The sequence below is a fragment of the Triticum aestivum genome, chromosome 5B (assembly GCF_018294505.1).
Source record: "Triticum aestivum cultivar Chinese Spring chromosome 5B, IWGSC CS RefSeq v2.1, whole genome shotgun sequence".
In the NCBI taxonomy this organism is placed as follows: Eukaryota; Viridiplantae; Streptophyta; class Magnoliopsida; order Poales; family Poaceae; genus Triticum; species Triticum aestivum.
This window is the reverse complement of record NC_057807.1, coordinates 548983951-548998846: the sequence shown is the minus strand read 5'-3', so window position 1 is coordinate 548998846 and position 14896 is coordinate 548983951. Positions and strand designations below refer to the sequence as shown.

Sequence of the window (14896 nt, the reverse complement as noted above, 5' to 3'; positions counted from 1 at the left end):
AACGGGATCACATCATTAGGAGAATGATGTGATGGACAAGACCCAATCCTAAGCATAGTACAAAGATCGTGTAGTTCGTTTGCTAGAGCTTTGCCAATGTCAAGTATCTCTTCCTTTGACCATGAGAGCGTGTAACTCCTGGATACCGTAGGAGTGCTTTGGGTGTATCAAACGTCACAACGTAACTGGGTGACTATAAAGGTGCATTACAGGTATCTCCGAAAGTATCTATTGTTTTATGCGGATCGAGACTGGGATTTGTCACTCCGGATAACGGAGAGGTATCACTGGGCCCACTCGGTAATGCATCATCATTATGAGCTCAAAGTGACCAAGTGTCTGGTCACGGGATCATGCATTGCGGTACGAGTAAAGTGACTTGCCGGTAACGAGATTGAACAAGGTATTGGGATACCGACGATCGAGTCTCGGGCAAGTAACATACCGATTGACAAAGGGAATTGCATACGGGGTTGATTAAATCCTCGACATCGTGGTTCATCCGATGAGATCATCGTGGAGCATGTGGGAGCCAACATGGGTATCCAGATCCCGCTGTTGGTTATTGACCGGAGAGCGATCTCGGTCATGTCTACATGTCTCCCGAACCCGTAGGGTCTACACACTTAAGGTTCAGTGACGCTAGGGTTGTAAGGATATGTATATGCAGTAACCCGAATGTTGTTTGGAGTCCCGGATGAGATCCCGGACGTCATGAGGAGTTCCGGAATGGTCCGGAGGTAAAGATTTATATATGAGAAGTCCTGTTTCGGGCGTCGGGACAAGTTTCGGGGTTATCGGTATTGTACCGGGACCACCGGAAGGGTCCCGGGGGCCCACCGGGTGGGGCCACCCATCCCGGGGGCCACATGGGCTGTAGGGGGTGCGCCTTGGCCTACATGGGCCAAGGGCACCAGCCCCAAGAGGCCCATGCGCCAAGAGAAGAAAAAAGGGGAGAGTCCTAAAGGGGGAAGGCACCTCCGAGGTGCCTTGGGGAGGATGGACTCCTCCCCCCTTGGCCGCACCCTTCCTTGGAGGAAGGGGCAAGGGCTGCGCCTCCCCCTCTCCCTTGGCCCTATATATAGTGGGGAAAAGGAGGAGCAAACCGACCCCAGGCCTTTGGTTGCCTCCTTCTCCCTCTCCAACACCTCCTCCTCCTCCATAGTGCTTGGCGTAGCCCTGCCGGAGTACTGCAGCTCCATCAACACCACGCCGTCGTGCTGCTGCTGGTGCCATCTCCCTTAACCTCTCCTTCCCCCTTGCCGGATCAAGGAGGAGGAGACGTGGCTGTTCCGTACGTGTGTTGAACGCGGAGGCACCATCCGTTCGGTGCTAAGATCATCGGTGATTTGAATCACGTCGTGTTCGACTACATCATCCCCGTTCCTTGAACACTTCCGCTCGCGATCTACAAGGTACGTAGATGCATCTAATCACTTGTTGCTAGATGAACTCCAAGATGGATCTTGGTGAAACCGTAGGAAAATTTTTGTTTTCTGCAACGTTCCCCAACATATGGTTCATGGGGACATCTGCGGCAATCACCCCGGCAACGCCAGGAAGGCGTCGCTACATCCTGCTGCTCATCAACGACTACAGCAGGCTCATGTGGGTGCTGCTCCTCGCCTCTAAGGACGAGGTGGAGCAAGCCATCGTCAAGCAGCAAGCGACAGCAGAGGTCGAGTGCGGCCACAAGTTACGCGTGCTACTCATGGACCATGGCAGTGAGTTCACGTTGGCCACGTTCTGCAAGCACTGCACCGAGAAAGGGGTGCAGCGTCACCTCATAGCCCCTTACTCGCCACAGCAGAATGACGTCGTCGAGCGGAGGAACCAGACGGTGCTCGGGATGGCACGCTACATGCTCAAGGCAAAGCAGGGGCCGATCACGTATTGGGGGGAGGCCATACTCACGGCTGTTTTCATCCTCAACCGCTCCCTCACAAAGAGCGTCGACGGCAAGACGCCTTACAAGGCGTGGTATGTTAGGAAGCCCGATGTACGCTTCCTCCACACCTTTGGCTGCGTCGGGCACATCAAGATGACGCGCCCACAACTGAAGTAGCTCGATGACAGGAGCACCCCTATGGTGTTCACGGGCTATGAGACGGGCTCTAAGGCATACAAGATGTATGACCCCGTCTCAAAGCGTGTGCATGTCTCGCGGGATGTCATCTTTGACGAAGACGCGCGATGGACTTGGGAGGCGTCGGGGGAGGCCCCGGCAAGCAGCTCCTTCACTGTGGAGTACCCGATGTACTCTACAAACCCCGGAAGCAAGACCCCGGGAAGCCCGGGAGGTGTGGATCCGGGAACCGCAACCCCGAGAACATCGTCCCCGGGTACGGTGTCCCCGGACACCCCGACGTCAAGCAAGGCGTGTCCCAGAAGGCAGTTCGCAACCCCGCCAATAGCAAGGTCGGAGCTGTTCAACGCCGACGACGGCGTTGGCGCCCTCCACGGGTTTTGGCGCATGGGGGATCTCCTCGGCGAGGCTGCAGCAACACCGCAATAGTCCGAGGAAGAGGACGTTGATGACGACGACATCTTGCATCTGATGGCCAGCGAGGAGTCAACCACATTCGTGGAGGCCGAGCAAGAGGATTGCTGGCGCCACGCGATGCTGAACGAGCTAGCGTCGATCAACAACAATGCCACTTGGACACTCACCATGCTGCCTGGTGGGCACCGAGCCATCGGGCTCAAGTGGGTGTTCAAGGTCAAGAAGGACGAGCACGGCGCCATTGTCAACCACAAGGCGCGCCTCATCGCAAAGGGCTACGTGCAACGTGAGGGAGTGGACTTCGAGGAAGTGTTCGCTCCGGTGGCAAGGCTGGAGTCCGTGCGGCTCATCCTTGTCGTGGCTGCTCACCGCGGGTGGGAGGTACACCACATGGACGTCAAGTCGGCATTTCTCAACGGCGACCTTAACAAGGAGGTGTACGTCTCCCAGCCTCCAGGGTTCGTTGCCAAGAGCCACGAGCAGGGCATGTACAGGCTACACAAGGCCCTGTACGGTCTCGGGCAAGCCCCAAGGGCGTGGAACACCAAGCTCGATTCAAGCCGCGCATCCCTTGGGTTCTCACGCAGTGCTTCTGAGCACGGCGTGTACTCGTGTGGCACCGCGAACACGCTGCTCATCGTCGGCATTTACGTCGACGACCTGGTCATCGCTGGGGCAGAACCCGAAGAGGTTCAACTCTTCAAGGGAGAGATGCATAGTCTCTTCAGCATGAGCGACCTTGGGCTGCTCTGGCACTACCTTGGGCTGGAGGTGAACCAGGAGGGTGGTCGCATCATGATCACGTAGACGGCCTATGCCACCAAGATGCTCGAGCAAGCAGGCATGAAGGACTGCCATGGCGTGCACGCTCCAATGGAGGCACGACTAAAGCTCAGCAAGGATAGCTCTGAGAAGGCGGTGGATGCTACACTCTACAGCAGCATCATCGGGAGCCTCAGGTACCTTGTGCACACCCGACCGTACATCACGTTCGTTGTCGGGTACCTGAGTAGGTTCATGGAAGCCCCGGCAAGCGATCACCTCGCTGCCGTCAAGCACCTGCTCCGGTACATCGCGGGTACGCTCACGCATGGATGCGTATATTGTCGTGGCGACGGCGAGAGTTTGGTCGGATACAACGACTCCGACCATGCTCGTGACATGGACTCCCGGAAGAGCACCTCGGGCATATTGTTCCTCCCCAGGAATAGTCCCATCAGCTGGCAATCGGTGAGGCAGAAGGTTGTCGCCGCATGTTCGTGCGATGCGGATTACATCGCGGCAGCTACATTGGCCTGTCAAGGCATTTGGCTTGCTCGCCATCTCGGCGAGATGCTGAATCAGGACACCGCCCCTGCGCTCATCTTCGTCGACAACAAGTCGGCGATTTCCCTCTGTAAGAATCCAGTGCTTCATGACCGCAGTAAGCACATCGATCTCCGCTATCACTTCATACGTGACTGCGTCGAGAAAGGCACGGTGATCGTGGAGTTCATTAGGACTGGTGAGCAGAAGGCGGACATCCTGACCAAGCTCCTTCGACAAAGTTGAGGGGGAGATTGTTGAGTCAACCTCAGTCTTTCGGTTGCATGCATGCGGCAGCAACATCAATAGCTTCCTTGGTGTGCAACTACTAAGTAATTTCCTAGTAGTTGCAAGGAAATTGACTAGAAGTAGACTAGAGCTGTACATGCAACTACGTGGTAGTTTCCTAGTGTAGATAGGAAGGTGTTGTGCACTTACGTCGTGCTTGTCTCGCAAGTGCCATTCCAAGTCCTATAAAAGGACCCCTAGTCCCGAAAGTGCCTTTCTGCTCCCGAATTCATTTGAGCTCGGTGAACAGTAAAATAAAAAAAATCCAATTTTTTTTGAGAGAAACATTGACAAAAGTTCTAAGTGCTTGCAAAGATTCATCATGAAATCACATTCCTGTAAGGCATGGCAAAAAAAAACAAATTCAGTGCTCCAAAATGCTTTTGAAAGTAGCATTTTGAGAATATCGATTTTGTTTTTTTTTTTTGCCACGCCTTCTAAAAATGTGATTTCATGACGAATTTTTGCAAGCACTTAAAACTTTTGTCAATATTTCTCCCAAAAAAAAGGATTTTTTTGATTTTTTTATTTAGTTTTGATTTTACTGTTCACCAGAGTTCATTTGAGCTCGGGTGCAGAAACTCTGCGCCCCCCTAGTCCCTCATATGTAAATCAACTCAAGTCATTTTCAGCTTCAGTACAAGGCAGTAGAAGTGAGCTCCACTCTTACTAGTGCGTCTGTGTGTGTGATGCCTTGAGTTCACGTCCTCCTCTGCTAGTATAGCTAGCTTGCGCTGGCTCTAGGCCGTGTATCCTCTGCCTGGTTGATCCTCGGGGAACTAGCTAGTCCATAGTTTTGGGCTAACAATCTCCACCCCTGATTTTCATGGGGTGAGCCCCGCCTCACTCCTAATCTTCAATAAATAAACTGCCACCCAATTACATTTCGTTGAATCCATAACCCCGAGTCCCTGCGTGTAGCATTATCTTAGATTTCTTTTGATACGGACGTACCTAACACTAAGCATGACTATATAAACATCCGTATTTAAACAAATCTAACTAATTCAAAATGAAGGTACAATACTACATATTGTTGGTTTAGAAAATGTGTCCATGTCATGTGCTACATTCCAACCACACGGGCGTCCAGCGGGAAACACACACTGATGCATGCACACACACATACTCCCTCCGTTCCCAAATACTTGTCTTTCTAGGTATTTTAAATGGACTCAACATACGGATGTATGTAGACATATTTTAAAGTGTAGATTCACTCATTTTACGCCGTATGTAGTCACTTGTTGAAATCTCTAGAAAGACAAGTATTTAGGAACGGAGGGAGTACACACATGTGCATAACAAAAAGCGCACACACAAAAACCCGCATGCACAATAGAAACATGTATACGAATACACACCAACAAAGAGAAAATATATTGTTCGGCATGAATGGTGGGTTATCTCAGAGACAAAGAAAAAACCGACTAGGAAATCAATAAACAAAAACAAATCGAAAATGTTAATGCCCACACGTGTTTGCGTTTGCATGGCGCCCACACACGTGGATCCGCGTCCGTTCGTAAGCGCCATCTTGGCATGTTTCTAGTGCCACGTAGGACTCTCCTAGTATGTGGGCGTTCACCCGGTCGCCCACACGACCGTTTCACCACACGGGAGGGGCTGGTGTGTGGGCAAGATGCAGTTCGCCCACACGCCACTTTGCACGCACGCACAAGGGCTAGTGTGTGGGTATTTGCCATCTCGCCCACACGCCCGTCTCCTCTGTCACACCCAACCTGCTAGTTGCCGTGTGTTTTGCAGTGCACCTGGCAACTGCCCCTAGTGTGCTTTATAAGAAGGTGGCAACTCTCTTTTTTATCCGAGTTGCCATGTGTTTTTTGCAGGGTACACGGCAACTGCCTAGTGTGCACGTAAGCAGATGACAACTCTCTTTTACCGAGTTGCCGTGTGTTTTTGCATGGTACATGGCAACTGCCCTAACGTGCACGTACATGGCAATAGCCCTAACGCGCACGTAAGCAGATGGAAACTCTTCCTTTTACATGGCAACTGCCCTAGCATGCTTGTGAGCACATGGCAACTCTCTCAACTGCCCATGTATGCTTGTGACCATACATGGCAACTGTAGTTGAGCAACCATGGCAATCGTAGTTCAGCGACATGGCAACCGTAGTTCAGCGACATGGCAACTGCAGTTAAACGAACATGGACGAGGGTCTGGATCATGGCAACTGCGGGCGCGCGGTGACTTTCACGCGTGGCGTGCGGGACTAGGAGGTACGAGGCCTGACATACGTGCGTGTGGGCGTTATCAACTTCGCCCACACGCACGCGTGTGAGAGGGGTCGGGAGGGGAAAAAAGAGGTGTGTGGGCATTACTTGTTTTGCCCACACGTAAGTGTGTGGGCTGTTCCTCTTATACATCACAAAAAATATGTGGGCGGACTCCCTAACACCCACACGTGTGACACTTATTGGCGTCCAAACAAGTAGCAAACAACACACAAAAGAATTAAAAAAAGGTTGATTTAAAAGACAAAATGCATCGCCTGAATAATAGCAAAAGTGAGGAATATACTCCCTCCGATCCATATTACTTGTCACTCAAATGGATGTATCAAGGATTGAAATACGTCTAGATACATCCGTATCTGATTTTTGTAGCTAGAACCTGCAACTTTTCTATTGGTTGCAATTGCGTTTACATTGCTCGTCCAACTCAACATGAACTCGTGTCCAACACGATGCTACCCGGACTTGATACAAACAGCTAGTATACTAGTTTACTAGACTCTCTCTTATTTTGGGGCGAAGTTTGACCATTGATTAAACTAATAAAATATAAATTATATGTCATAAAAATTATACCGTACGAAACTTCCTTTGAATGCAAACACAACAATATATTTTTGTAGAATATATTTTATATGTAACTATTAATGGTCAGGGTTTGATTTAAAATACGAGGGGGCCAGTAAACCCTGACAAAAGGAGTACTCCTTTAGGGATTCAATCTAACATGATTAATCTGACTCGACTAGAATTTACATATCACAATTCAGTAGCACATGGTGCAGCTCATAAGACCAATTATTATTTTGTCAGTTGTTTGGCTTAATGACATCTGGACAATGAGAGTTTATGTCGTTACATTGTCAATTTATGTCCCCGCAAAATAATAATAATGGAAAACCGCCATAAAAAATAATTTGTTTTCTGATTTTCTGGTGTGTACATTTTCCCTCTAGTTATAATAAAGTTTGGTGCTTGCATGCTTCTTCCCACCTTAATAGTCCTGGTTAAAATATTGTGCATGTGAACGAATGCCCAAAAATATTGTACATACTACCTAAAAATTATTAGATGTACTATCCAACTATTTTCATATATCATATACTATTCATACTTACTTTCTGGTAAGTTAAGTACTATCAATATAATTCTAAACTAAATAAGATTTGCAGGGACATTTGTGTGATTATTATTATTATTAAAAAATACTCAAATAAATGTGAGGTATTTATGTACGTGACTTTAGATTTTGGACATGGGCTTCACACTAACTAGCTTAATATATGTACACTGTATAGACATCGACGAGTGCAAGCATGCAGAATTCCAAATCAATAGGTGCTATGGTCAATGTACCAACACGGATGGTGCATTTCAGTGTCGGTGTCCACAAGGAACCCATGGCGACCCCTACATGCCCGGTGGTTGCTTTAGTATCCTCACAGGTAAGCACCTTTTCTTTCTTCCACATTTACCTTTTGAGAAGACAACTCAAGTAGTATATTAAAGATCTCAGATCCTTGGTCAACTATAAATGAAATTAGTTATAATATATGTTGCACATGATCAATTGTAAAACTGCATAAGTTGCACATTAGAGACATAAATAATACTCAAATTTAGAAACAAATGTGCCACTGCCAAATAGTTGTTAATCAACATACAAAGCTAAACTAGATTTAATAAAATGTCAACCAACTTCGCCAAGGTTGACCTTTTGGACTAATAAACCCATATCAATAACTATGATGTGCTTGGCAATGACTTTGTAATCTCCCATCAATCAAATTCACATGTAGTTGGTAAGTATGAAAATATAATTCTAAATATACCTAAATAGAAGAAAAAACTAATTAAGATAAATAAAAAATCTTGCTCTTCTTAACCAAGATAAAACAATCTTAATATGAGTGCAAATATATTATGGTAATAAAGTGGTATAATTTTAGTATATGAAACAATGATACATAAATTATACAGCTCGTAAGTGTACATTTATAATCTTATTCTTGTTTTGTAAAGAAAAATAATTATAAGGTCAATAAATAATACATATTCTAAAGATATGTTGATTCTTAATGTTAAGTTTTAGGAAATGTGCAAACTTAAAATTACAGGCTATATAAATAAAACGTTGAGCATGCTGGATGGGCACAAAAATAAATAATTATTGAAAAAATAGTATGTATCACAATAGTTGCAAAAGATTTAGATACACAAAGTTATATATATGATATGTAGTTGGAAGGATCTAGAATTGTAAACTTATAACCTCATTTTTAGCATAGCATGGAAACCACTCAAAAACAAAATAAAAGAAAATCAAAGCATCTACGATTGTTTGCTAAGCTTAGTGAGCATATAGAATTAAAAAGGATCAATGAGACCATTCAGGATAAACTAAAAACCATTGACAAGAATAAAATCACGGATTTTGAATTAGACCATCTAAGTTACTGGACTAGAATATATCAAATTTTTAGCTGGACAAGCAATTCCAAATATATTTATCAATTGATCATGGCATAATTTATATTGAATATATTTACACTATGATACACCCGCATCACAAATGTGAGTCATTTAGGATACCGAGACATGTAGTCTCCACTATCCATGGTTAGAATTTTACAGCCAAGTTCTATTGGAATATATGTCGACAACAAATCAATAATGCAATACAAAAGTATATATGCACTGGTAAAGAACACACCAATAGTACAGAAAAAAAGAACATGTCACCACTCATGAAAAGCCAACTTCACCACTATACAAAATTAATTTTTGAAAAAATAAAATTTGCCCATTTAAAGATTTTTTTTCTGGGCTTCCGGGATGGGTTTGGGCAGAAAAGTCGATCCCAAGCCTGTCTTGGATGCCAGGCTGCCCTTGATCAGGTTTATGTCAAAAGCCCATAACATTGTCGGTGGAGACCCATCAATAAGTTTTTGTCAATGGTGACTAATGGGTCAGGATTCCTATCTGTGCCATGGTATTAGCGCTAGCAGGTCATGCATCAGTAATGACACTTGTAAGGCAGTTGATGTAATTACCACTATTGACAGGTTGTCGTGATCTGTACCCATCGGTGGTGACTCGTGTCCTAGTTCCATAGTCCATAATTTACCCCCCCCCCCTATGTACAACGTGCTCTGCATCTGCATTGATATGGACAAATTACCCCAATGTGCTACTATGTTCCATTTGATGTGTGACCCAGTTGTCAAACTTGTGTTCCAATTTCTCGTTCCCCTTGTCCTTACATTTGATCCCTTGTACAGAAGTTGAAGTATACATAAACTAAAACTTTCTTTTTATTGTTGTAGTGCTGCGTAGTATCTGATATTTTGGATGTTATTTGGGAATCAAAAAAATATGTAGACGTATCACTCAAAATGATCCTAATGAGTATCCATGGTTGATGTGCAAATGAGATCAAAAAAGTGAACATACAAAACTAGTTCCATTAAGAAATGGAAAACTGGTATGCTACTAAGTAGAGAAGGAATTACATGGGAATGTAGGGCATATGTTTGTAGTCCTTGTCCTTATAAAGTTTAAAGAATTTCACGATATAGCTTTTTAAGCTCTCGCTATCACCATGTTGGTCCCGGGCAATCACCTGATTAATGAAATAATTTTCTATGTTGTGTGAATGTTAGTAAAATTATCAAGCTTCAGGATGAGACAACTTGCATCCAACAATAAAGAGGGACTATATAAATATAATAGAAGTTCGGTCTACAAACAGTAATCACTGCTGGCCCATCATGTAGTATATATCTCCGGTTTTCTTTCTTTTTGTTATGGTATTGATCTACATGTGTTCATGCATTATTCTTCCTATAAAATGATTTGTATAGATATACGTGCCCACTACATAAAAGGAAAATATTGATATGATTTAAGTATAGGATGTATTTTTATTTAATATCTATACCTTTGTTTTCTTCTTGTTTTTTGTAGCTAGAGTACATGCATATACTCTGATTGAGATGCTTGCATGCTACTTATATATGTTATATCAAATTAAAAACTATGGTTAATTAATGTTTGCATAGAAACTTAGGGATGAAATTGTGATGTAGAGTGAAGAGAAAATCCCACCTCGGAGTTCAATCACGGGCTGAAGCCTTTATTTATTTATTTTTCTTTCCACATGGGATTAATGCTTTTGTATTGGCCTTGTCCTTCTTGTTTTTCCACTCTGTACAGGTAGAATACTTTTGAAATTTTAAAATGCATAGAGTAGGGAAACATATTGTCATTCCTCAAAAACTAATGCAGGCAAAGCATATGCACCTGCAGATAGCTGTAGCAGGTTATGTGGCAACATGAGTGTGCCATACCCATTCGGCATTGGCTCGCACAAGTGCTATCTGCCAGGGTTCAACCTCACCTGTGACACAAGCTACAACCCCGCACGACTGATGCTCAGCACTCTTCAAGTTGTTGACATCTCCCTCCACAATAGCACCGTGCGAGTCATCAACAGCAACCGAGTGCATGGCATCTATGGCGGGGTAGCCAGTGTTAATGTTATCAATTTTGGGATTAGCCATGGAGACAATGTGCCCTACACGTTATCAACTCGCAATGAGCTTATCGTCATTGGCTGCAGGGTGCAGGCAGGGTTGTCCAGTGCTGGCAATAACCGGGTCATCCTTAGTAGTTGCTCCTTCTTCTGCTCCTCAAACAAGAGTAGAGCCTATGATGCAAGGTCATCTCCCAATATCGATGACAACGGTGAGTACTGCTTCGGCAATGGATGCTGCCAGGCCCAGATCACCATGTCTAGGGACGGCATGCCTAGTGAATTCTGGATTGATTGAATGGACCCCAATAGCGTATGGGATGAGGCATTGCCGCATTCATACGCACTCATTGCAGAGCAAGGGTGGTTCAACAAGCATTGGGTCTACTCCCAGCTGTCACGGTCACTGTCAACAAAATATCTTGCTCCTAGGTTGGAGGTTCAAATTGTTCTAGACTGGGAAATATTGCAGTTGCAACCTATTAACTCACATGCACCAGCCAATGTGAGTTGGCATCACCAGTATGCCATGTGTCCCGGCATCTGTAGGAGCAACAATAGCCTCTGCAAACCAAGGATCAGAGGTTATTCATGCCATTGTAGTGACGGTTATGACGGCAACCCTTACACCGCGGATGGATGTAAAGGTTAGCATGGAAGCATCTCGCACACATACGCGAGCTTAATTTGCATTATTGCTTATCTATACTATTATATATTCTAATTTTATACTCCCTCCCTTTTTTCTTGTCTCCTCTAGGCAGTCGCCGCAAACAGTTTAAAGGTGAGAAACACTGCAACGTTTTTGCTATATGTATTATGGTCCATGTAGAACAATAACATGTAACTATATTGTGTATACTTTCAGGTACGAGCGCCGTTGTAGGAGTTGTTGTTGCTGCAGCTGGAGTCGTACTTCTGTTTCTGCTTGGGTTGTTGATTATGAAGAAACTAAAATACGAGAGGGCTAAAATGTTAAAGCGCAAGTTCTTCAAACAAAATCACGGACAATTATTGCAATAGTTTGTATCCCAAAGTGCTGGTATTGCAGAAAGGATGATCATAACCTTGGAAGAGCTAGAGAAGGCAACACATTGTTTTGATAATGATCTCGTCATTGGAGGTGGGGGACATGGTATTGTTTACAAAGGGATTTTATCGAACCAACATATTGTAGCCATCAAGAAACCCAAAAACATCGTGCGGATGGAGATCAATGAGGTAGCTATCCTATCACAAATCAACCATAGAAATGTTGTTAAACTATATGGTTGTTGCCTTGAAACTGAAGTCCCAATGTTGGTCTATGAGTTCATATCTAATGGAACCCTTTACGAGCATCTTCATGTAGAAGGACCAAAATCATTGTCTTGGGATAACAGGTTGCGGATAGCCATTGAGGCAGCAAAATACCTAGCATATCTTCACTCGGCTGCTTCAATCCCTATAATCCATAGGGATGTCAAGAGTGCTAACATATTGTTGGATGATACTCTGACGGCAAAGGTAGCAGATTTTGGAGCTTCAAATTACATTCCGATGGATATATCTAGGGTTACCACAAGGGCGCAAGGTACGAGAGGATATTGGGATCCTATGTACTTTTACACAGGCCGATTAACTGAGAAAAGTGATGTTTACAGCTTTGGAGTCGTCCTTGTGGAACTGCTAACCCAGGCTGCCGACCTGGAACCTATCCCCTGATCGAAGAAGAAGAAGAAGAAGAAGAACTCCGAAACAAGTAACATCGCTCTCGCGTCATGATCATCGCATAACCTTTACCTACAACTGTTGTTGTAGTAATCTGTGATCCAGGAGGACTCAGTAATCCCATTACCATGGGTATCAAGACTAGGAAAGCTTAATGGGTAAGGAAAGGATAAGTGGTGAGGTTGCAGCAGCGACTAAGCATATATGGTGGCTAACATACGCAAATAAGAGCGAGAAGAGAAGAAATGCAACGGTCGAGAAGCTAGAAGTGATCAAGAAGTGATCCTGAAACTACTTATGTTCATACATAACCCAAATTGTGTTCACCTCTCGGACTCCGCCGAGAAGAGACCATCACGGCTACACACGCGGTTGATGCATTTTAATTTGAATCTGGTGTCAAGTTCTCTACAACCGAACATTAACAAATTCCCATCTGCCACATAACTGCGGGCATGGCTTTCGAAAGTTTATACCCTGCAGGGGTGTCCCAACTTAGCCCATTATAAGCTCTCACAACCAACGAAGGATATTCCTTCTCCCGGGAAGACCCGATCAGTCTCGAAATCCTGGTTACAAGACATTTCGACAATGGTAAAACAAGACCAGCAAGACCACCCGACTGTGCCGACAAATCCCGATAGGAGCTGCACATATCTCGTTCTCAGGGCACAACGGATGAGCAATCCGTACAACTAAAACCAGACCTCAAGTTTCCCTGAGGGGGCACCGCAAAGGGCTCTAGTTTGGACCAACACTCAGAGGAGCACTGACCCGGGGGTTTAAAATAAAGATGACCCTCGAGTTTGCAACCCCAAGGGAAAGTTATAGGTTGTTAGGCAAATGTAAAACCAAAGTTGGGCCTTGCTGGAGGAGTTTTATTCAAAGCGAACTGTCAAGGGTCCCCATACACCCGGCCGCGTAAGGAACGCAAAATCAAGGAACATAACACCGGTATGATGGAAACTAAGGCGGCGAGAGTGGAACAAAACACCAGGCATAAGTCCGAGCCTTCCACCCTTTACCAAGTATATAGATGCATTAAATAAAAAGAGATATTGTGATATCCCAACATAATCCTGTCCATCATGGAGCAATCTTGGACTTCACCTACAACTAACAACGCTATAAGAGGGGCTGAGCAAAGCGGTAACATAGCCAAGCAACAGTTTGCTAGGAAGGGTGGAAAATGTTAGAGGACGACATGGGAATTTGGGAGGCTTGATAAACAAGTGATAGGTAACGCAGCATAGCGATAGAACGAAGCAACTAGCATAGCAATGATAGTAGTGAGGCCTGAAATCCCGCAAGGAAGAAGAACGAGTCCATGAAGAAGACGAACGGGCGAAGATGAACCAAGCTTAGACGAACGAATCCTCACGATCGCAACAAAACAAGAACTATCGAGAAGAAGCACAACCGGAAAGGAGCAAACCACATGGTAAACACACAACACATAAACATGACAAGATGCTCAACCGAGCATGATGCATGACAAAGGCTATATGATGCTACTCATGGTAAGATATGATGCATACAAGAGCAACACATCAAAGCTAGTTTAAATGAGGCCGGAAACAACATATAACAAACCCGGTAAGTCCTCATATGCAAATTTCGAAATTGGTCCAGATCTGAATAAACCTTATGTTCAAGTTATTAAACAGCAAGTTAAAATGCACCAAGATGATCTACACGAAATTTTAGTCAAGTTACATATAAGAAACAATTCCTTATTTAACACTATCTTAAATTTTGTTTCCTTATTTAACACTGAAAAACTCTTTTTTCCCTATCTGACAACGAGTCTAAAATTTTATGCCCTTTATAACACTTTCGTCCATTTTAAGCCTAAATGGTACTTGAAAAGACTCTTTTGCCCCTCATATGATATATGTGTGTGAGGCAGTAGCATACGCACAACATTAGTGGGGCAATAGCGCACACACACATCGGCAGTAGCAAACACGCAACAGCACATACGCACACGCCAAGATGAGTGAAGATCAGTGATTTCCTTGCATTTAGGTGACTTATGTGGCTCTTGAGTTTGCAGTGGACAATGGTACTGCCGGGGGTGGCGACGCCGGGCTGACTCCAAGAACGCGGCGAGGAGCACTGCCGTAGCAGCCTGAGATCGTACCGCCGTATCTTTGGCAACTACCGCTGTGTCTTTGGAAACTACCGCAGTGGATACGTGTGCCAGTGCTAGACATGCAACCATTGTGCAAATGTCTTCTGGCTGAGGTCTCCGGGTGAAAACCTAAGATCTGGCGAAGCTAGATCGGATGATGGCG

At 44.9% G+C, this 14896-nt stretch overlaps 1 pseudogene; it reads left to right on the top strand.

The window, feature by feature from the left end:
• The window catches only part of LOC123115005 (wall-associated receptor kinase 3-like), a 31181-nt pseudogene extending 16487 nt beyond the window's left edge, over positions 1–14694 (top strand).
• The last annotated feature ends 202 nt before the right edge of the window (positions 14695–14896 follow it).